General features: G+C 43.0%; 1 protein-coding gene across 2 annotated transcripts in view; it reads right to left on the reverse strand.

Moving 5' to 3' along the window:
* RNF180 (ring finger protein 180) overlaps positions 1-25478 on the reverse strand; it is a 112730-nt gene that overhangs the window by 80288 nt on the left and 6964 nt on the right. The gene's annotated exons all lie outside the window — the stretch shown is intronic.

Consider the following 25478-nt stretch of genomic DNA (forward strand, 5'->3'; position numbering starts at 1 on the left):
CGGGTTTTTTTCACCAGGTGGTAGAGGAGATGTTTCTGCTTTTACAGGCTTAAAATGGATTCACTGATTTTGCTGTCACCTCTGTACTTATATCAAAAATGCAGTTGTTGCATAAAAAAACCAACTCCATTATCAACATCCATTTCCTGATTCTTTTCCACCAGCCATATGTATCTTTATAAAGTAAACAGGTGTGGCATGGTGTGTGGAGAGTTCTTTATTATCAGTATTGTACATTGTATATATTCCATATCCATTATGCTGGCCAAGACATTCTAGAAACAGTTTTCACAGATGTCAGAAACCGATTACACAAATATTGAAGAATCAAAAATTGCAGGGCTGGGAACTTTGCAAGTGATTTATCTATAAGTGTTTAAAAATACTTGAGGTGGACATTTTTAGGTTAGAACATCTAATGCCCCGTACACACGATCAGAAATTCCGCCAGCAAAAGTCGGATGTGAGCTTTTGGTCAGAAATTCCGACCGTGTGTATGCTCCATCGGACTTTTGCTGGCAGAATTCCAGCCAGCAAAAGATTGAGAGCAGGTTCTCTATTTTTTGGTCGGAAAAAGTTCCTATCCGAAAATACGTTCGTCTGAATGCAATTCGGACACAAAAAATCACGCATGCTCGGAAACAATTTGAAGCATGCTCGGAAGCATTGAACTCCATTTTCTCAGCTCGTCGTAGTGTTGTACGTCGCCGCGTTCTTGACGGTTGAAAGTTCAGAGAACTTTTGTGTGACCGTGTGTATGCAAGGCAAGCTTGAGCGGAATTCCATCGGAAAAAACATCCAAGTTTTTTCTGACGGAATTTCTGATCGTGTGTATGGGGCATTAGGTTTCTACTGCTGTATCAGCCAGGTGTGTATCTAGATCAGCCTTTCAACCAGGGTGCCTTGAGGTTTCTTCAGGGGTACCTTGGCAAAATGCCTAAAAATTGCCCCAAAATTATGTACAAGCTGGTGGGTGGATGAAACCTGCCTTTTAGTTACACAAAGCCATAGGTTTTCATTGTACACCATTACAACCTTCTAGTTGCCAATCTCCTAACGACCAATGACATCATGAGTTGATGAAGAGGGATGTCAACTGCCTGCATATCATCCTTGTTTGACCCTCCCTTGCCTCTCTCCATCAGCTTTGAGGTCTCATTAGCTAAGTGATGGAGAAAAACTGAGGGAGAATCGAAACATTGGAATACTAGTCAGTATCAGTTTGCAAAAACAGGATTTTTTTTGTCATACTTACCTGTAAAATACTTTTCTTTGAGTACATCATGGGACACAGAGTTAGGCTAATATTCATTACCTGCTGGGTTATACTTCATCTCCAGGTGAATGGACACTGGTAGACCAAAGGAGGTTCTTACACCCCTGGAAGAATGAGCTCTCACCCTAAAGGGAGGAGCTTTACGTTTCAGACCATAGGCCTGAATGACCAACTGACGAGCCCAATTGGCAATGGAAGCTTTGGAAGCTGCCTGCCCCTTTTTGGGTACTTTTGGTAAAACAAAAAAGGTGTCTGATCCTCGGATCTCCGCAGATCTAGACAAATAAACCTTGACTGCTCAGACAAAAAATGCAGTCTCTCTTCCGCCGAATGAGGCTGAGAGAAAAAAGGCAAAATAATGTCCTCATTTAAATGAAAGGCCGACACCACTTTTGGCAAAAAGGATGGAACAGGTCATAACACGACCCCATCGCGGTGAAGGATCAAGTATGGTTCCCTGCACGAAAGGGCCGCCAACTCCAACACCCTTCTAGCTGAGGTGATGGCCATAAGGAAGGCTAGCTTGCTTGACAGCAGGTCTAATGGAATTTCCTTGATAGGCCCAAATGGTTGTTTCTGTAACACAGACAGCACCAAGTTCAAGTCTCAAGGACACATAGGTGACCTAATGGGGGGGAAGCAAGCGAGTTGTCCCCTGCATAAAGGTTCGGACCAGTGAATGGGAGGCTAAAGGCCTTTGGAAGAATACTGATAGGGCCAAAACTTGACCTCTGATTGTACTCAAAGCCAATTTGATTTCCACAGCTGACTGTAGAAAAGAGAGAATTCTCCCAATCACGTATTTCCAAGGATGCCATTTTTTGGCTTCACACCAAGCAATATAAGTCTTCCAGACTTTATGATAGATCTTCCTAGTGACAGCTTTTCTAGCATTCACTAGGGTAGACACCACTGGTCCTGAGATGCCACAGTCCTTAAACACCCTGGCTTTAATAGCCATGCTGTCTAATTTAGAGACAGTAAATTGGGGTGGAATAAAGGACCTTGAGACAGTATATCAGGGTGACGTGGAAGTGTCCATGGCCTGTCTATTGTCAGTCTCACAATCTCTGGGAACCAGGGCCTTCTGGGCCAGGCTGGAGTCACCAGAATGACTGGAACCCCCTCTCTCCGAATCCTGCACAACAAATGTGGAAGGAGATGGATCGGAGGGAAAGCATAAACCAGGGAGTACTGGCTCCACGGAACTACCTGCACATCTGTTCTGATTGCCAGAGGATCTCTTCTTCGGGACATAAACTGCTGTAGCTTGTTGTTGAACCTGGATGCTAGTTGGTCGACCTCTGGTCATCCCCAACTTTGGCAAATTTCCTAGAACACCCCTGGGTGTAGGGACCATTCCCCCGGACAGATTTGCTGGCGGCTGAGATAATCTGCCTTCCAGTTCTCTACTCCCGGGATATGGACTACCGATAGAATCGGCACATGTCCCTTTGCCCAGGCTAGTATGTGGTTCACCTCCTTCAGAGCTGAACGACTCCTGGTACTGCCTTGGTGGTTTATATAGGCCACTGCAGTGGCATTGTCGGACTGAACCCTGATAGGGCAGTCCTGAAGCTCCACCGTTCAGGACCGTAGGGCTAGACAAACTGCCAGTAATGCCAGGATGTTGATGGGCAGGATCTGTTCTGTCCTTGACCATTTCCCCTGAGCTGTGAGCCCTTCTAGGGTCGCTCCCCAGCCTGAGAGACTGTCATCTGTAGTCAGTACTCTTCAAGTTACCAGGAAAAAGGAGTTTCTGATCCTACAACTACCAGTTTAGGCTTAAGCGTGCATGAGGAGATAAGAACATTGGATAATCCAGGGCTTGTCCTCTCCTGTTCCAAGCCAACAAGATGTCTTGTTGTAAAGGCCTGGAATGGAATTGGGCATAGGGCACTGCCTCGAAGGAGGATACCATCCTCCCTAAAAGACTTATACAGAGCCGAATGGAGGGTTGTCCGGTGCCACTTATCTGACACACCTGATCGTCTTTTATATCGATGGAGGCTAGAAAGTCTCCCATCTGGAGTGAGGCTACTACTGAGCGGACAGAATTCATCCGAAAGGACTGTATCAGTAGATACTGGTTCAGGGATCTTAGGTCCAAAATGGGCCTTGTGTCCCTGTTTGGTTTTTGAACCGTAAACAGGGTCAAGTAAAACCCCATGCCTTTTTCGGATACAGTAACATCTACAATCACTTCTTGATGCACTAAATGATGTAGTGCCTGAAGCAATAAGTTTCTTTTTGGAGGATCTGAGGGAACGCTGGATCTTAAATACCTCTCAGGAGGAACCCCCCCGCAACTCCAGCTTGTAACCGTGGGATGTAGTTGGTGACCCACTCGTCCTGAATTATTGTTCTCCAAATGTCCGCAAAGTGCAGCAGCCTTCCCCCCACCCGATGGAGTGGGGGCGCCCCTCAAAAGGAGGGCTTGGTACTGTGTTTAGAAGAATTTTGGACCCAGGGCTTTTTCTGGCCCTGGCCTTGCAGTTTGCCCCTGGCCCTAGCACCCTGTTGGCAGCGGAACTGCCTTGGCGCTGAGGCATTTGAGGAAGCAGTCCCTGAGGTTTTAAACGAGGGATGCCTGGTGCTTTTCTGCTCAGGAAGTAGAGAGCTCTTCCCTCTGGAAATCTTTTGGATATGTTTGTCCAAATGATCACCAAATAAACATTCCCCATAAAAGGGGAAACCTGCCAATAACTTTTTACAAGGAAGCTCAGCTGACCAGTTCTTAAGCCACAAAAGTCTGCGCATATGTACAGACAAGAGAGCCAAACGACAAACCTGCTGTATTGAATCCTTTAAGGCGTCAACAGCAAAACACAGAGCTCAAGGAATATCTTATGTCTTATTTCAGCCAGATCATCCTCAAGGTTAGGCCTGTCAGGCCGTCTGATCTGATTCTTTACGGACTGGCAGATACCAATTCCTGCAAGAACTGGCTGAATAGCTGAACTGGCCAAAGAAAAGGAAGCTTTTAATAATGACTCCAATTTCTTGTCAACAGGGTCTTCCAAGCCCTGTGCATTATCTACTGGACAAGTTAAGTTCTTGTTTAAGAAGAGACTGCAGCATCTACGGCTGGCATGCTCCACTTTATAACAAGATTTTCATCCATGGGATATAAAAGGGAATACCGCTTAGGAGGAACAAAAATCCTGTCAGGATGTTCCCAATCAGCATACAATGCCTGTTCCAACAGTGGGTGTAAGGGGAAAGCCTGTGCAGCCTGAAGAGGCCTCAGGGATCCCAAAGAGGACCAGGGGCTCAGTAACCTCTCCATTTCGGTAAGAGTCAGGATCAAAAGCCTCTGTGACTGAGGCAGACATCAACTGGATATTTTCTTGTCCAGATTGCTCGGAAGCAGACTCACCTGCCAGGCCCTCCATAGAATTCTGAGCTTTTAGCTCTTCCCCATCCTCAACCCATTCCTGCTGCAGACTAGGAGGCTCCGGGGAGGGGGATCTGTCACGCTTCTTTCCACCCTGGGGGATGGAGGCAATCATGCCAGCAATACTGTGCTAAGGCCGAGGACAGTTCATCCTTGGTGTTAAGGGGTGAAGCAGCAGCGTTGACTCTAGGCACAATACCAGATAGGCGCAGTGGCTCAGATTGCCCAGCAGCCTCTGGTCCTTCAGGGAATACAACACTAGGGATATGACTAGGCTCATCAGGAACTACTGACAACATAGGTGTGCCCTTCCCTGTAGTGTTAGTCCCGCTCCTCTTTTTTGAAGACATTTACTAGCCACAAAAAGAAAGTACCTGGGTGTAGCATTAAAAGACCTCAGAAGGGAGACTCTTTAATAGAGCTCACCAAGACCCTATGCAACAATCCTGCTAAACACCTTTAGCCTGCCAAGCAACACCTGGTGACTCACGTGACCCGGGTAAGGAGAAATGAACCGCTGCAAATGCCTGGTTCAGAGCCTGCTTTGTGTCCCACAGCTGCCTTCTGGAAGCACCACATGCTAAGCATACACAGGCAAAACCTTGCAGGATCTTGAGTCTTCTTTGTTAGGCTCGGGTACCATTTATCTAAGAATATAAAGCCTGTCAAATGGATCTGATCGGTCAATCTCTTGATTCATTTAAGAACAGTTTGTGGGACTAGAGACCTGGAGCTCAGAGAGCTCAAACAATTGTGCCATCCACCTTGCAGACACTAGTAAAAAACGGAGTACATCCTGTATGGGAGGGGTTATATAGGGTATCACTTCCTGTCTAAAGACCTCTGGTCTACCAGTGTCCATTCACCTGGAGATGAAGTATAACCCAGCAGGTAATGAATATTAGCCCTATTCTGTGTCCCATGATGTATGAAAAAGAAAGTGTATTTGATTTGGAAGAATAAATCACCTCTAACGTTAGGTGTCCTACCTGTATTGATGATGCGGCATTATATAAAAGTATCAGAATCATTTTACATTTTAGAATGGGGTGCCTCAAGACTGTCCATAATTTTGAGGGGTGCCTTGAGATTGTCCATAATTTTAGGGTTCCTTGACTGAAAAAAGGTTGAGTAACACTAATCTAGATTTGCCTGGATGTGTTGGTGCAGCATTGCCCTCACTCTGCCGAGACTCACAATTACCAGAATCCTGGCAGAAGGCAAAGTATTGCCTAGTGGGTCTGTCTAGGGAGGTGACTAGTCAATTTCACAGCAGTAAGGATTCTTCCTTCTGACAAAGAGCCAGGAAAGGACCATCATAAAAATGAAGCAGGAAAGATATTGGTACAGTTTGGTACAGTTTGAGAGAACTGACAACACCCAGTCACTCCGGCAAGGAAGTCATTTTTCTTTGGTAAGGGTTATTCAAAATCCAGTAGATAGTATTTTAAATATTAGAGCCACTGGCCCGGGCAGTGGCATAACCAACTGTTACGGTTAGATGTTGACTAGATTTGTCAGTTGCAATTTACATTGGCTGTAGATGTTTCAGGTTGATATTATTCAGTTGATATTTCCACCTCTGAGGACCACTGGGGGCAAGGAGATGGCAATCATATACTACTCTATCAGCTAAAGCTGAGAACAAGTGCTCTTGAGGCAATATGCAGTCACTGGTTTGTGCACTCTGTTTTTCTGAAATCCATTAAAGGAACTCCTTAAAACTAACCAGACCCTACCCGCCACATGGTCCCTAGTGTCACCTCAAGACCCTTAATATATATGCTTTCACATCTAATCACTTTGTTAGCTATACTGAGATAACTTTGCCTGGGCAGGGTAAGGCCCCATATAATTGTGTGGACAAAAATGCCTTGTTGATGTCATAGGAGAATGGGCAGACTGGTTTGAGATGATAGAAAGGCAACAGTAACTCAAATAACCACTCACTACAACCAAGTTATGCAGAATACCATCTCCGAACGCACAACACATCGAACCTTGAAGCAGATGGGCTAGAGCAGCAGAAGACAGCACTGGGTGGCCCTCCTGTCAGCTAAGAAAAGCAAACTGAGGCTCACCAAAATTAGACAGCAAAAGATTGGAAAAATGTTGCCTGGTCTGGTGAGTCTCAATTTCAGCTGCAACATTCAGATAGTAGGGTCAAAATTTGGCATAAACAACATGAAAGCATGGATCCATCCTGCCTTGTATTAACGGTTTAGGCTGGTGGTGGTGGTGTAATGGTGTGGGGGATATTTTCTATGCACACCTTAGTACCAATTGAGCATCGTTTAAACACTACAGACTACCTGAGTATTGTTGCTGATCATGTTCATCCCATTATGATTAGTTTTTCTAATCATTAGTGGGTCAAAATGAAATTAGTTTTTGACCACAGTGACGATAAAAAATTTGAAGTTGCAGGATGGAAAAATTTTCTCGAACGAACAAAATTTTAACAATGTATGTTTTCATTTGGTGAGATTCATTCCAAAACCAAATGTTAAAAAAATCTCTCGAACGACATTCGAATATTCAGAGAAGTTACAAATTTTCCAAAACTTTTCCTAAGAATTTTCGTTTGTGGCCAGCTGTAGTTTGCTGGGCTACTTCTTCACCATTGTCCAGTTTGCTTGTAGATACACTTTCATAAATCCAGTGACTATCTTGTCTCTCTTTCGGGCCAGGATCTCTTTACAAGAATCCTGACAACATAATTACAAAAAGTCTGACTCCACGAAACAAGATTCTATAACAACGCACAAAAAAGTTAACAAAAGTAATACAAGTCAGAGTGGCTTCTGATCATGTCAGTGTATTTCCAGTAGGCTTTCTGCCTGCACAATTAAGAGTTCACACGTTTTAGGCTTGTATTCAATTGACTTCTCAGAGCTAATACAAATGTAATTTAGTCAGTGCTTAATAGCATTTGACAAGGACAACTTTAATGTATGAGATTTCTGCAGGGTTTCTAGCTCCCAGTTGTATTTGTTGGCATGACATCTGGTCACACATTTCAAGTTCACAATACATGACAGGGAGATAATAGTGTAACCACAAAAAGGCAGGCTGTCCTCAGTAGAAATATGTCATGGCTTTCAATACATGCACAACTGCATTGTGGCAACAATTGTGGGAATTTTTACATATATGTGTGTTGGAAATTTATAGTTTTGTTCGAACTAAAGCAAGCCATAGATGAATGAATTATCGTTCCTTCCACCACACGTGGAAGGAAAGATGAATCGATCGATTCCTCCATCAACACAGTCAGTGTTGATGGGGGAATGCCTCCCGCAGAGCTATTGTATTCTTCCGGCAGGGAGCAAGAGGAGTCTTCCCGGAAGGCAGAATACAATCATTACTACTAGCGGCTATAGCCGCTGTCAGTAATTGCATGTAAAAACATCCGGAAAGGCTGGTTGTACCCAAGTTGATCGATGAATCGACTTGGGTACAATCAGGCTGCCCATACATGGATTGGATCTCGGCCAGTCCCTGCTGAACCGGTTGAATTTCTATCCATGTATGGCTGACTTTACCCATATGCTGTTGTAACCCATATTCTAGGCTTTCTGGTATTTTATCTTATCAGCAAAAGTCTTTAAAGTGGTTGTAAACCCTCCCTCCTGACTTTTAACTATAGGTAAGCCTAGAATAAGGCTTACCTATAGATAGTGGAAATATCTCTTAAACGTGCGCCAATCAGGAGATATTTCACTTGTAGTGCGTCGATGATGTAATTGGCGCATGCGCTGTGAAGAAACGGACCTCCGTGCCTTCGTGAAATGGACCTCCAAAGTTAAAACAAGGGGAGAATATTAGATAGATAGAGAGATGAAAAAATTACTGAAGGTCCTCTTTAAAGACTTTCAATAGATTGCCCATTATGTCCCTATACTGCCTTCAACAGACTAAAGCAAAAGTAGTAGCCTGCAACTCCAACATCCGTATGAATATCTTTATTTCTTGCACAGGATTAGATAAAATGCTTACATGTTTTGGCGAGTAGCCTTGTTTACAGCCAAAGCTACTCATGAACAAGGCTTCTCCATGAAACATGTAAGCATTTCATCTACTCCTGTGCAAGAAATAAAGATATTCATAGGGATGTTAGAGTTGGCGGCTACTACTTTTGCTTTATGCTGAATTCTGGTGTATTGAGCACCAGTTTTTGCATTCCATGTGCAATTCACAGATCTGTTCCCCATTGTGAGTGCTGCACTTTTTCACTATTGCCTTTAACAGACTGTCAAATTTATCATTATCACCAGTCTTATTATACCAATATGATTTCAAACAAAAAAATAAACATGTTATACTTACCTTCTCTGTGCAGTGGTTTTGCACAGAACAGCAACGACTGTGGATGCTTTGCTGAACTGGTTGGGAATGTCCTGCAGAGTTCTTTTGTCAAGCCCCAGAGACCCCCTGGGTATTAAAATTGATGTTTTTTTTTTTTTTTTTTTCTTTTGGATAGAGTTGGAGGGAGTTAAAATTTCTGTCGGATTTTAATTCTATCATTGACCCAGCTGGGAAGATTTTTACTAGTAGCACCAATGGGAAATGGTGGCAATGGTTGTTACCTGGACAGGAAGGCTCAGACAGCAGTGAAACATTCAGACATTCTAGCCATTCCCCTCTCTTAAAGTGGTTGTAAAGGCTGAAGGCTACTTATGAACAAGGCTACTTGCCAAAACATGTAAGCATTTTATCTACTCCTGTACAAGAAATAAAGATATTCATAGGGATGTTAGAGTTGCCAGCTACTACTTTTGCTTTATGCTGAATTCTGGTGTATGGAGGACACTATAACAAGCCAGAGCACCTGTTTTTGGATTTCATGTGCAATTCACAGCTCTGTTCCCTATTGTCTCCAACAGACTGTCAAATTAATCATTATCACCAGTCTTCTTAGATAACAGTATGACTTCAAACGAAAATAACAAACATGTTATGCTTACCTCCTCTGTGCAGTGGTTTTGCACAGAGCAGCAATGATGTGTGTGTGCACTTGGGAGGCTGTATCTGAGCGGGAGGAGGCCGTGGGAGCCGGGACTCGGGAGGACGGGTCGGGGGGGATGTTTTTGAGCGAGGGAGGGCGGCAAAGTGCCTCCCTAGGCCTGGGCCTTGTTTTTTACATTTCTTCAGCTACTTCCTGGTTTCCAGGCATAGGCAAATGATGCCATACATTCCAGGAGTTTTCAGAGGGGGAGGGTTTTTTTCAGCTAAGCACACCCTCCTGCCTGAGCTAAGGGAAGATGAATTCCAGGAAGTAAATGCTACATGAATCATCTGCCCTTCCATATCTTCCTTCATCCAACTTAGATGTAATACATGGTTTACTACTCCCTATCTTCAACTCACACAGTGGTGTATGACACATCACACAGAGCACAACAACAAGAGGAAAAAAAAAGGAATAGCTAAAAGTAAAAATAAATAAAAATAATACAACCAGAAATAGGCAGACTGATATCACCTCACTCATCCCAGCTCTGGACCAACTTCAGGTCTTACCGCCGACCCGTATATAAATTCCGCCGTTCAGGGGATTCCCTGAGCACCTTCCAAGGGAGCCAGCTTTGACAACATTGCCATATGTGTCCAATTCCCGTGACAGGAGAGTCTCCATCATCTCAATATGGTCCATCTCTGTAACCCACTCAATCAACAGTGGAGCATATGCCGACCGCCAGTGGCGTGATATATGCGCTCTTGCAGCGGTCAGCTATTGCCTTAAAAGGCTTTTTTTTAATGCTTTTATACAAGCTGGGTAAGATGGACAGCAAAGTGATTTGTGGCATGTTGGGGATAATTACCCCAGTTGCACGGGTATGGAGCTGGAGTATTGCTTCCCAAAAATCATGTACAGATAGACATTCCCACCAGATATGCAATAGAAAACCCTTAGCAGAGTGACAACGCCAACAAAGGTCTGAGACATTTGGATATATCCAGGTGAAACAACAACAGGCATCTATACCAACGGGAAAGAAGCTTGAAATTCATCTCATGTGCCTTAGTTGCTAATGACGTACAGTGGGTAAGGATAAATGCTTTTTCCCATTACTCTGGTTTAATTTGGACACTCAAGTCCATATTCCACTTATTTGTAAACTCTGGGAAGCATGAGTGGAGTCTAAGAATAAGAACCCTATACACTGCAGAAAGGATATGATATGGTATAGTATCTTGTAACAGGAGAGACTCAAAAGGTATCTGGCTCTCTATTAAATACATCACTTGAAGAGAAGGAGAAGAGAAAAGAGGATAGTTGTTGATATTTCAGACTATGTGTAATTGATTGCTGCTGTATATGAATCAAATTTCATAGCAATGGAAGAGTTCCCTGGCAAAGGATTTGAGATATTCGACGGTTTGTCTCCTTACTCCATGACAGGAAACATCTCTGTGCTACTGCCGGAGGGAACCCTGGGTTACCAAACAGAGGAGTCATTAATCCCACCTTAAGAGAACGTCCTAATTGGGTTTCCAATTTACCCCAGACATGCAGTAAATGTGCTGTAAGAGAGGAGGTCAAAAGGGGCAATCGACTGTTCTATATGTACCCATTGTTTAAGATGAGAATGATGGAACCAGTTTACTAGCCTAGTTAAAGCGGGAGTCCGGCGACCAATCTTTTTTTTTTTTTTTTTTTTTAGGTCATTGAGACACTTTGCTAACCCCAAAATAATACTCACAGTTTGGGTGTAATATTCCCGCCTCTGTCTGATTTGTACTGAAGAATAACTTAAAAAATGTGATGCTGGCTGTTTCCATCTTGCTTGTGGGCATGTGAAGCCCACAAGCATTGATTTCCTGGATGCGGTGAATGCTGTTCATTCACAGCTTGTTCACACGCATGATAATTGTTTCCATACTGAATCTTGGGAAGCCTGACACTAAGCTCCCAGGAGGTGCCGGGGAAAGGCAATAAACACGCCTACTCCCATGGGAGGAGAGACAGGATGTGCCACAATAAAGTACAATATAACGGTAATTACAGCGATAAAAAAAATTTCGTGTGACATTTGATCATCTATGCAATTATCTGAAGGGGGTAAGATTAAGTAAAAAATTTGAGTGGAACCACGCTTTAACATCACTGCAGCATGGTAATATAGGTCCGGTGCCCCTACACCACCCTTTACTTTAGGGAAAGATACAGTTCTCCTTTATAGTCTAGGTCTATTGCATCCCCAAATAAACCTTGTAAAAGCAGATCGTAGAGTAACAAAAAAGGAACAGGGGACCACAATGGGTATAGTTTGGAAAAGATAGATGGTAGGGTTATTCTTTCCAGGGGTTAAAAATCTGAATAGTCTAATGTATCACCATATTTTTCTTTATAATATATATATGAGTCTATTTATTGGTAGACTGTCCCCAGTTTTTTTTCTGGGTCAGGGCTCCTGCTGGGTGTTGGCATATGTCTATATGTAATATGTTTTATGTTCTGTACATTTCTGTAATATGGTATGTTTTTCATTATTGCCTATGGTATGTGGGTAATGTTTTTGTTATATAAATTTGTATAAAATTTCAATAAAGTTGACAGAGTTGATATGAATCATCTGCCCTTACTCAAGATGGCCACATCCAGAAATGTGTCTATGTCTCAGCAAAATAAAGCATGGAGACCTGGATGGATCGGTGCTATGACTAAGCGCTAAGGAAGCGCGAAGTGCGCTAACTGGTGATGCTGTTCCCCTCTATTTGTGTTTTTGGACATGTTTTTTATGGACTTGCTGAAATAAATGTGATTTTACTGAAATAAAGGTGATTTTACTAAACGTGCGGCCAACCAGAATTCTTTTTTGCTCATTGGAATTCGTGATGAACGGGGCCAGAACCTAGTCTGTGTGTCAGTGGAAGTGGAGATGGGAGACACCTAGAGCAGTGTTCACACACATGGATGGATGGGTGAGTTTGCTCTGAAAATTAAAAATGAATTAAATAGTATTTTTGGTTTGTGGTGCTAAGATGCAGTGTAGTTTTGCTTTAAAGTCAGGACAGAGGAAGGCATCTAGAGAAATTTCCTCAAGAGGCAACAGATCACCTATAGAAGGTGGCCTATCTCCAAGTGATCAGGTCCCACAAAGGAATATGAACATACTCTATCCTCAACCGGGGGTACCTTCAGCAGAAACCCAGTGTGTTCCACCTGCTGACAATCCAGGGAAGCACAGAGCCGTCCAGCGATGTTTCTGCCTGCCATGCAAGAGATGTGGAGTGCCCAGATGCACAAACCTCTGCCTTTGATGCAGGGACAACTGGATAAGGAGAGCAAGATGCCAATGCATTGTCTCTAGGAAAGACCCAAGGATGCAGGATTCTTCTGCGGAAGATAATGAATGTCTGGATAAGTTACAAATCCAGAACCCCACTTGGATAGAAAAAAGGGGTCCCAAGAGCTAGGGAACTTAGTGACACCAGGGTAGTTGCATTGCTTTGTGCAGTATCATAACTAAAATAGAGAGGGACTGAAAGATGTGTCACAGACAGAAATTTGGCCTGTGAGCTAAAAGGGGTGTGTCTTTAGCACCCAAATGCCTGAGAGGCATACTACTCTAGGATCTGTCCATATGTACAAACAGGCCCCTACTTGTATAAATGGGGGCACACCTTCATGCGGAAGACTTTTCAGAGGGGTTAGCTGACCTTTTAGGTTTTGAGCCCTACAGACTGAGTGGGAGTTGGGCACTGAAGGCCTGTAAGTACTTATTGCTGAAGTAGATAAAAACAGAAGTGTGGGTACTTACTGCTGAAGTAGAAGGAGAAGGGTGGGATTCCTCCAACCTCTTACAGACCTCCTGCATTGTTTTGGGAGTACCCTCTGGCAAAAGAAAGGGCTGTTTAAGCAGTAGGTGGACCAGTACACTACAGCTATACTTGGATAGAAAACAGAAAGCGTGACAAACAAGCTTTCTCCCTGTATGCAACATTGTAATGCACAGGAGCTTCTCAATCTATATCAGGATTGCATTCTGGGAACCTTTACAAATCTCAATTTCCTAATTTTTTTAAAGTAGAAGGAAACGCTGCACAATAACGTACCTGTTAAGAGTTTTTTCTACCTTGCTTTGATCCTTCCTGTATACATTTTGTAATAAATCATTTACTGAAAACTTTTTTAGGGTTTTCTCTGTGGTCACGTGACCACAAAGCTCTAGCGCTCACTCCTGTGTCTCTGCAGCTGGTGAGTGTGAATCTATTCCCAGTAGGGAGCTATGGAAACTGGTGAGATGGCGCTGTGGCTTTATGGGATTCATCATTATTGTTGGCCCTCTGCAGTACACAAACTAGCAGGTTATTTTGCTGTCATATGGCCGCCTATAACACCTTTAAAAAAAGTATTCGGAAAGTGATTTGGAAGAACATGTAAGCAGGGAGAACTGGTGCAAAAGGGGAAGCAACACCTAACAGGCAACTTAATGTGTAGCTTTTCCTTCTACTTTAAAAGGAGGAGTCCAGCCTGAGATCGTTTGGCTGGGCTTCTCCTATGGGTCACAGGAGTGCAATTCGTTTTGTACTCCTGTGACCCGTTTTCAGCATAGAGCGGTCTGAAGTCCGCTCTCTGATGACGTCACTGGAATCAGTCCAGGCACCGCATCATCACAACAATACGGTCTGGATCCGCCAGGTGCCTGGACTGATGCCTGTCTCAGCCTCTCAGCGAGCTGCTAAGAGACTGAGACGGCCGCTCCCCACCCCTCCACAGCTCAGCACTCCAGTAAGCGTGAGGGGGCAGAGCGGAAAGCTGCTGACTGACAGGCAGCAGCTCTTCGCTCGGGGAGCTGTGAGAACCGAGCCATCGGCAGTGTTCGATGGCTCGCTTCTCAGTGCAGAGGCGGCGGGGGACAGATGCAGCATCTGTCCGATGCTGCATCCACCAACTAAGTATGATGGTAAAAAAAAACTTCAAGAAAGCTTTAGACTCCACAAGATGTGGCCATTAGATGGAGCCAAGTATAATAGGATTTTCCTATAACACTTTGCGCCATCTAGTGACCAAATGCTGTATTTTCAGTTTTACATTTGAACAGCACAGGATAAAGCCCTATTAACATTTATTTTGTGCCCCATTCACATAGAACAAATGCACATGCACGTTTACTGGGTGAATAGCTGTGCAAACTCATAAATCAACCCCCATGTATCAGATTGGCTAGTTTACAGCTACATTGTGGGATAACGCCAGTCATACAGGTGCCATGAGGAATCTGGAGAGCAGGGATGCGGTTAACTATTAGGTGTTTTATTCACACAGAATCATTGTACATGCACTTTCACTGGTCGATGGCTATGTGAATTCTTGATAAATCAACCCCTATGTACCAAACTGGCTATTTTATTTCAGTCACACAGTGCCCTCTGAGATAACGCCAGTCATACAGGCACCAAGAGGATGCTGGAGAGCAGGTATGTGGTGATCTATTAGGCTATTCTTTTTTCACCCAAAATGTACATATATGCACTTTCACTGAGCAAAGGGTTATTCAAATTCTTTATAATTTAACCTCATGGCGTTAATTCAGATTACTGCAAATTAACGTTTTTAAAATGTGAAAACCCTGCACCCTTAAAATGTGCCATTTACACTACAAACCACTGAACTGTTCCCTTTGTCTCTCCAGCTCAACGTTCACCCACCTGATAACGCTGAGCTGTTTTTCCTACAGGCACTTCACTTCATGCATCAGCACTACCATTGTCTTTTATTACTCATCATTTTCCAGATTTCCCTGGACATGTAGTTATGCAGAAAGACTCAAGCTTTTTATTTTCTGTGCATATCTTAAGTAATAAGTAAGGCTACAAAACACTTAAAGCTGTGTTTTTTATTGTTTCCTGTTAAAAGGATTCTCAGAAAGCGAGCACTCACTGCACATATTACAACTAATTACGAAATGGAGACTTTGGTCTGTACATTGGACTGTGATGAGGACCCGTGTCAATGGTGGATATATACACTGTCAAGCACTAAGCGGGCAGCCCAGGTAAAAAAATACAGTACAGGGATGAATGGAGATCCAGATTATTATTATTATTATTCAGAATTTAAATAGTGGCAACAGTTTGAACAGCTCTTTACATGGCCTGGCTGGAGTGGCACTGGCTGAGGTCACACTCACTGACATATTCATGCACCAGGTCGGTGAGCGGTGTTACTTCCTTTATCCGTTGATGGTTCTACACCCCCAAATGGCGCATAGGCACCTGCTCCCTTCACTGCAACTGGCAGGGAGATCTTTGTTTCAGCCTAGAGCAGCACTGCAAGTTATAGCAGGCTTCCCTAAAGAGATGAGTTTTCAGGGATTGCTTAAAGGTGACCAGAGTAGGAGAAAGCCAGACAGATTTAGAGTTCCAGAGGATGGGAGAGGCTCTGGAGTAGTCCCGGAGATGAGCATGGCAGGAGAAGACAAGGGTGAAGGAGGTCTGGGGAGGAACGGAGAGGACGGTTTGGGTGATATTTGGAGACAAAATTGGTGATGTATCTCAGGGCAGAGTTGTTGATGGCTTTGTATGTGGTTGTTATTATTTTGAATCTGTTTCACTGGGCAATCGGAAGCCAGAGAAGGGACTGGCAGAGAGGGGTGGAGGACGCTGAGCGGTCGCTAAGGAAGATGACTCAGCAGCATTCATGACAGACTTAAGAGGGGGATAGTCTATGGGGAGGAAGGTCTATGAGGAGGGAGTGGCAATAGTCAAAGCGAGAGATTGCTCGGTGGTTTCATTAGTTAACAAGGGGCGAATTTTAGAGATGTTACGTACGTGAAGTCTACAAGCTTTTGACAGTGATTGGATTTGGGGCCAAAAGGGACAGATCACAGATGATAATTGGTGGTGCTGAGGTTTTGATGGGGACTGGTAGTTTAATACTGCTGAATACTTTTTTATTCGAAGATCAAAAAAGTAAATCCATCACTTAGGATAGCTGCTGGAACGTGTTAAAACAATGCCAAAGAATGGAAATATGCATCAAAATACAGGGAAACTGCTTTACCATTCAAAAGATTTATAAAGGAATAAACATGGTCTTGTGATCCACCTCCTCTACGGTGCTGAGACTGACTAGTATACAGTATGTTTTCACAGCCTGTAGTTACAGTGGCTTGCGAAAGTATTCGGCCCCCTTGAACTTTTCAACCTTTTGCCACATTTCAGGCTTCAAACATAAAGATATAAAATTTTAATTTTTTGTGAAGAATCACCAACAAGTGGGACACAATTGTGAAGTGGAACGAAATCTATTGGATATTTTAAACTTTTTTAGCAATTAAAAAACTGAAAAGTGGTGCGTGCAAAATTATTCGGCCCCTTTACTTTCAGTGCAGCAAACTCACTCCAGAAATTCAGCGAGGATCTCTGAATGATCCAATGTTGTCCTAAATGACTGATGGTGATAAATAGAATCCACCTGTGTGTAATCAAGTCTCTGTATAAATGCACCTGCTCTGTGATAGTCTCAGGGTTCTGTTGAAAGCGCAGAGAGCATCATGAAGACCAAGGAACACACCAGGCAGGTCCGTAATACTGTTGTGGAGAAGTTTAAAGCTGGATTTGGATACAAAAAGATTTCCCAAGCTTTAAACATCCCAAGGAGCACTGTGCAAGCGATCATTTTGAAATGGAAGGAGTATCAGACCACTGCAAATCTACCAAGACCTGGCTGTCCCTCTAAACTTTCAGCTCAGACAAGGAGAAGACTGATCAGAGATGCAGCCAAGAGGCCCATGATCACTCTGGATGAACTGCAGAGAACTACAGCTGAGGTGGGAGAGTCTGTCCATAGGACAACAATCAGTCGTACACTGCACAAATCTGGCCTTTATGGAAGAGTGGCAAGAAGAAAGCCATTTCTCAAAGATATCCATAAAAAGTCTCGTCTAAAGTTTGCCACAAGCCACCTGGGAGACACACCAAACATGTGGAAGAAGGTGCTCTGGTCCGATGAAACCAAAATCGAACTTTTTGGCCACAATGCAAAACGATATGTTTGGCGTAAAAGCAACACAGCTCATCACACTCAACACACCATCCCCACTGTCAAACATGGTGGTGGCAGCATCATGGTTTGGGCCTGCTTTTCTTCAGCAGGGACAGGGAAGATGGTTAAAATTGAGGGGAAGATGGATGCAGCCAAATACAGGACCATTCTGGATGAAAACCTGTTGGAGTCTGCAAAAGACCTGAAACTGGGACGGAGATTTATCTTCCAACAAGACAATGATCCCAAACATACAGCAAAATCTACAAAGGAATGGTTCACAAATAAACGTATCCAGGTGTTAGAATGGCCAAGTCAAAGTCCAGACCTGAATCCAATCGAGAATCTGTGGAAAGAGCTGAAAACTGCTGTTCACAAACGCTCTCCATCCAACCTCACTGAGCTTGAGCTGTTTTGCAAGGAAGAATGGGCAAGAATTTCAGTCTCTTGATGTGCAAAACTGATAGAGACATACCCCAAGCGACTTGCAGCTGTAATCGCAGCAAAAGGTGGCTCTACAAAGTATTAACGCAAGGGGGCCAAATAATTTTGCACGCCCCACTTTTCATTTTTTTATTAGTTAAAAAAGTTTCAAAAACTCAAAAGATTTCGTTCCACTTCACAATTGTGTCCCACTTGTTGGTGATTCTTCACAAAAAATAAAAATTTTATATGTTTGAAGCCTGAAATGTGGCAAAAGGTTGAAAAGTTCAAGGGGGACGAATACTTTTGCAAGCCACTGTGCACAGTGTGTCACTGCTCGGCCACCTTCTTGGTCTTCCTGGCTTGCACTCTTACCTTATACAAGAAGCAAGCACTGATTGGTGCCATTCCGTTAATTAGGTAGAAGCTAAAGAGCTCAAGGTACCCTAAAATGAGCACTACTTCATTTTGCAACACTGAGCTCAAACACCCCCTTCCCCACTATTGGCCAGTCTATGGACACATAGTAAGGAATAGTAAGGTAAGGTAGGGGAGGGGTCTGCTGTTGCTTAGCCTTTTCTTTTGAAGCTGGTATTTGCAATAAAGTTTGCACACCAACTACTACTGAGATGCCATAATTGCATTTTGTATTACAAAGTAATAGTATACAGAAATACAGTAAATAGAAAACAGCATGCAAAATGAACGGTACATAAGATATACCTGTAGTACATAAGGTGAAATGACATTCACAATGCAAACATTAAAATATAGCAAGATAGTAGAACTGCACGATTCTGGATAAAATGAGAATCACAATTTTTTTGCTTAGAATAAAGATCACAATTCTCACACTTCCTGGCGTAACATCATCTGTCACATTATACAAAAAAATTGGGCTAACGTTACTGTTTTTTTTTAATTAGTTGAAGTTTATTTTCGCCTAAAAACTTGCGTTTGAAAGACCACTGCGCAAATACAGTGTGACCAAAAATATTGCAACAACCCCCATTTTATTCTCTAGGGTCTCTGCTAAAAAAAAAAAAAAGAAATATATATATACACACACACACACAGTATAACATTTGGGCTTTCTAAGTAATTTTCTAGCAAAAAATACTGATTTTAACTTGTAAGCAACAAGTGTCAAAAAAGGCTTAGTCTTAAAAGCGGAGTTCCACCCAAAAGTTGAACCTCTGCTTATTTGCTTCCTCACCCCCCACCCCGGTGCCACATTTGGCACCTTTCAGGGTGCCTGGGAAGTTTGGCCCCCCTCCTCCTTTCCCCCGCCGCCAGGCCAATTAGAAAGCGCAGCACGCTTCGTGCATGCGCAGTAGGGAACCCTTCGTTTCCCTTAGTGGAGATGGCGGCGACAGCACCCGACAGCCATTCCGAAAATTGGCTGGGATGCCGACATCGTGGACTCCCCAGACAGGTAAGTGTCCATATATTAAATAGTATGTAAGTATTTGTAGCTGCTGACTTTTAATCTTTTTTTTTTCCCCAGGCATGACTCCTCTAAATGGTTAAACTGATCTCATTTGCAGACCCAAGTTCATCCCTTTGATCTAAAAGAACCAAATGGTACAATGTTTCTTGCTGAACAATGTTGTGATAAACTTTGCTTGCTGCTCTTTTTTTCCAACAGCTGTGAGCCGAGAATGGCTCTGCACTTGTTACATGAATCGTGGAAATGCTGGACTAAGATTGTGAGGGGGGTTGAATCAAGATCGCAATTTTTTAACGATTAATCGTTGAGCTCTACAAGATAGAATACCAAAGTGCCGAGTGCAGTGGCCACAAAGTATACACATACACAATATTGGTATAATATTCAGAGCTAAACAATCTGATGAAAAATATTAAAGTTTAACATTTAAATGAAAAGGTATGCATCTGCATGCTGATACATGACGGTGCAACCATGTGAATGGTGAGTGGATTGAAAGTTCTGGGGGGATGAACCCCTAAAAATTAGTCTCTAAAAAAATCTTTAAATGGAGGCTGTAAAGGGAGTGAGGCTGCTTCAGGCGCAGGCTGGGGAACCCGATCACTATGAACAAAAAGAAAGCAAAAAGGAGGAGAGAGAAGCTCCAAGCCAATCCTTTAACCACTTCGCCCCAGAAGAATTTACCCCCTTCCTGACCAGAGCACTTTTTGCGATTCAGCACTGCGTAACTATAACTGACAATTGCGCGGTCGTGCGACGTGGCTCCCAAACAAAATTGACGTCCTTTTTTTCCACACAAATAGAGCTTTCTTTTGGTGGTAGTGATTTATATCACTCCAAAATTTAATACCCTGTACCAGGAAAACTTTCCCCCTCTTTTTGGCACAATTAGATCCCTATTAAATCACTGGAAAAAACACCATATCTCCCTACTAGGAAGAATTGCATCTATTAAAATGACCATTCTCCCGAAGCTACTGTACCTCTTCCAAACACTCCCTATACCTATACCACTTAAGCAACTGAAAAAGCTTCAATCAGACTTACTTCACTTTGTATGGAACTACAAAAAGCATAGGATCTCTAAAACAGTGTTGATGGCATCACGCAGTGAGGGGGGCCTAGCCTTCACCAATATCGTTAAATACTACCAAGCTACACAGCTGAGAGTGGTGGCATCATGGTTTACTCAAAAATCATACAATAAGTGGACAGAGATCGAGAAATTATGGCTAGCCCCGATACACCCGAACAACTTATTATGGAATGCAAATGCGGAGGTAGCACCAGAACGCCTTCTGGGTCCTATGTCCATGTTAAAGAGGATTTGGCGTACATTAGCCCAACCTCACAAATTAATCTCAAAAAGATCGACCCTGACATCTTTTGTCTGTAACCCCAAGGTGCCAGATAGCCTCACGCATCAGATGTCACACCCTTGGTCCTCTAGGAGCCTGTTCCACTTTGGAAACATAGTAGATCCCAGAACCCGTAGGCTCCTATCTTTTTCGGACCTGCAGGCCAAACACAAACTGCCAAAACAAGCTTTTTTTGGGTACTTACAAATACGACATTACGCACTAACTATAGCCCCGAATCTACAATTTTCACCTCCATCCCCGTTTGAAACTACCATCCTTGCAGGTAGCTCACAGAAAGGGCTAATATCAGAAATTTATAAGATTTTGAACACCATCACTCTGGAAGAGCAGGGTAAACACCGTTACATGCTCAGATGGGAGAAGATCCTTGGGGAAGAACTCCCATTAGCGCAGTGGCAGGTAATATGGAATCAGACAGCGAAGAGTTCAATGTGTACACTATATAAAGAAAACTCATACAAGGTTCTCTACTTCTGGTACATGACCCCAGATGTACTTCATACAATTTTCCCGGATAGCTCAGATAAATGCTGGCGATGCCAGGACGCTAAAGGCACTCTTATACACATATATTGGACTTGTCCAATATTGGCTCAATATTGGGAGATGGTCCGCCATCTCCTCTCCCGCCTCCTAGAAGTCGAGGTCCAAGCGACTCCAAAATTTTTTTCTACTGGGTTTATCACCATTAAAAATTTGCAGACCATATAAGAAATTAGTAAGACATATACTCACAGCAGCACGCTGTCTTATAGCCCTAAACTGGAAACGTACCACTCCACCCTCAGCTGAAGATCTTTACTCTAGAATTAAAGATGTAGAGCTGATGGAGAAAATGACAGCTAGAATTCAGGACAAGCTGGAGGCACATAACAGGGTCTGGGAGCCGTGGCACCTCCGAGAGGACCCACCATGACCAGGTAACAACACCAATTAGAAGGCTTATCCTCTTCCTTCCCTTCTTTCCTTTCTTTCCTCCTATTCTATTTTGTAACTGAGCTAAGCCATAAAAAAACACATGTTTAATACCACAAATGGATATACTGTACAATGTTTGTGAATGTCCATGTTCCTTTATATTGTATTACTACAATCTACAATAAAAAATTGTTATTTGAAAAAAAAAAAAAAAATGAATGACACCACTGCACGTCTGCAAAAGAGCAACGTGTTTTGGCTGCGGGAATGCATGCGATTTACACACTGTCTTGCACCTGCAACCGTGTGAACCTAGCCTAGGAGATTTATAAAAAAATCACAAGTTTAACCTGCTTTGCAAATAACGTAACTTTGTAATGATTGTAGATTGCCAATATAATTGTTATGGAAGCTGAATTGATCATTTCAATTAGCAAATGTGTCACTGATCTGATACATGCAAACAATCATAGGTGTGCGCAGCCTATTGCATATATATATATATACAAACACAGTCAGGTTCATAAATATTGGGACATCGACACAATTATAATCTTTTTGGCTCTATACACCATCACAATGTATTTGAAATGAAATGATCAAGATGTGCTTTAACTGCAGACTTTCAGTTTTAATGTGAGGGTATTTACATCCAAATCAGGTGAACGGTGTAGGAAGTTCAACAGTTTGTATATGTGCCTCTCACTTTTTAAATGGACCAAAAGTAATGGGACAGATTAACAATCATCCATCAAACTTTCACTTTTTAATACTTGGTTGCAAATCCTTTGCAGTCAATTACAGCCTGAAGTCTGGAACGCATAGACATGACCAAATGCTGGGTTTCATCCCTGGTGATGCTCTGCCAGGCCTCTACTGCAACTGTCTTCCGTTCCTGCTTGTTCTTGGGGCATTTTCCCTTCAGTTTTGTCTTCAGCAAGTGAAATGCATGCTCAGATTCAGGTCAGGTGATTGAGTTGGCCATTGCATAACATTCCACTTCTTTCGCTTAAAAAATTATTTGGTTGCTTTCGCAGTATGCTTCAGGTCACTGGCCATCTGCACTGTGAAGCGCCATCCAATGAGTTCTGAAGCATTTTTCTGAATATGAGCAGATACTATTCAGAATTCATCCTGCTGCTTTTGTCAGCAGTCACATCATCAATAAATACAAGAGAACCAGTTCCATTGGCAGCCATACATGCCCACGCCATGACACTACCACCACCATGCTTCACTGATGAGGTGGTATGCTTTGGATCATGAGCAGTTCCTTTCCTTCTCCATACTCTTCTCTTCCCATCACTCTGGTACAAGTTGATCTTGGTCTCATCTGTCCATAGGATGTTGTTCCAGAACTGTGAAGGCTTTTTAAGATGTTGTTTGGCAAACGCTAATCTGGCCTTCCTGTTTTTGAGGCTCACCAATGGTTTACATCTTGTGGTGAACCCTCTGTATTCACTCTGGTGAAGTCTTCTCTTTTAGTGTTGCTGAGCTCACCGGTGCGTTCTTTCTTTTTAAGGATGTTCCAAACAGTTGATTTGGCCACACCTAATGTTTTTGCTATCTCTCTGATGGGTTTGTTTTGTTTTTTCAGCCTAATGATGGCTTGCTTCACTGATAGTGACAGCTCTTTGGATCTCATATTGAGAGTTGCCAGCAACAGATTCCAAATGCAAATAGCACAACTTGAAATTAACTCTGGACCTTTCATCTGCTCCTTGTAAATGGGATAATGAGGGAATAACACAAACCTGGCCATGGAACAGCTGAGCAGTCCCTTTACTTTTACTACCTTAAAAAGTGGGAGGCACATATACAAACTGTTGTAATTCCTACACCGTTCACCTGATTTGGATGTAAATACCCTCAAATTAAAGCTAAACATCTGCAGTTAAGGCACATCCTGTTTGTTTCATTTCAAATCCATTGTGGTGGTGTATAGAGCCAAAAAGATTAGAATTGTGTCGATGTCCCAATATTTATGGACATGACTGTATATTGATGGCATCAGTAGCTTTTATTTTTATTATTATTTTTTACAATTTTTTTTTACAAATTTTGTAGGAAGCCCGTTAGGGGGCTGTGGTAAAATATCAAGGGTTATCTGCGCTACACAGGGCGATTAGGGTGTGCCCAGGCACACCCTGTGCGCACGCTTATGCAAACATTCCAGATCACTGCTTAGTAACCTGGGTGACAAAAGATTTTAGAGATGCAGCAAGTCACAAGTTCCAATAAAGATTGGAAGAAGAACTTCAATCATTACATTATGTTTTCTCGAGCCTTTATCTGCCCTGAAATCTGGGAAATTGCAATTATCTAACTGAAATATACAATTAAAGTAAATGTGACCCAAATGCAAAAATCTCATATTGTCTTTAACGTGTTAAAGTAATTTCAAATATAATTTTCAGCTTTTATTAAATCAATGTCTGCTAATTTTAGCATAAACATATGCATGAAGATCCATGTTCAGGCACTTTGGGCTCTTTCACACAGGCATTGAAAATAGGCGGTTGGGTCACATTTTTAACACATCCCAAGTGCCTATTAATGCCACACAGAATTTGTCACAATAGGGAGCGGATGGAGGTGTTCCAACTGCAGCGTTAGCCTTGCTTCGTGGTTGCTGCGATGCAAAAATAATGTTGCCTGCACAGTTTGGCAGGCGTTGACGCTTTGCAACTGCCTCCATTCACTTCTATTGGAATGCACCACAACAGCACCTTAAATGCACTGACAGCCTGGGTTCACACTAGCGCAATCTCAAAGATTGCATGTGATTCGCACCCGCACTGTGGGTGCGGATCACATGCGATCTCTGAGCAATGCGAGTTCAGCCATACAGTTTTATGGCTGAACTCGCATTGGATTCGCATAGAAAATAGTGCAGGGACTTGTTTTTCCCTGCACTAGAATCGGATTACATGGGTGTTCTCACCTATGCAATGCGATTCCTGTGTAAGTTCACAGTTCGCACTGCGATCTGTGAACTAAACTGGGGGTGTCATTAACAAAGACACCTGCAGCGGTTTGCACAAGGCAGTGTGAACAGCCTGCTGGAGAGGAGCGATGCGGGAACCGGTGCTGGAATCACGTTGGTTCCCGCATCGCACTAGTGTGAACCCAGGGTCAATGCGCCTATGGCGTTTATAGTGCGTTTATGGTGGGGTTGCAAAGCGTCAAAAGTGATTATTTCCCATTTTAGTCTTCTAAAAACAAAAATAAAAAAGAACACACAACACACAGGGAGTTTGAGAAGTGTTGCCTGAAGCAACATGAACGCCTGAACAACACATCCTAAATGCTCATTAATGCTGTAGGTGCGTCAATGTAATTTTAGGCAGCTTTAAAATGTAACACAAGTGTGAAAGAGCCCTTTCTGTTATGGGATGAAAAGTCCTGTCATGGTCTACTAAATGCTGTCCTGTGTTGTCACCCTGTCGCTTATGCTTAAAGGAGAAACTATAACCGGCTGTCCCAACGCTCAATTTGCAGGCATTGCTTACTGCTGTCACCTTTAGGCTGGGTTCACACTGGTGCGACACGACAGCCGTCCTACTTTGGATCCGACTTTGCCCTGCGACATGAAGCCGGCATGCGTCCGACTTTCAATGAACGGGGATCCGACT

This window comes from Aquarana catesbeiana, linkage group LG01, assembly GCF_042186555.1.
Source record: "Aquarana catesbeiana isolate 2022-GZ linkage group LG01, ASM4218655v1, whole genome shotgun sequence".
Lineage (NCBI taxonomy): Eukaryota > Metazoa > Chordata > Amphibia > Anura > Ranidae > Aquarana > Aquarana catesbeiana.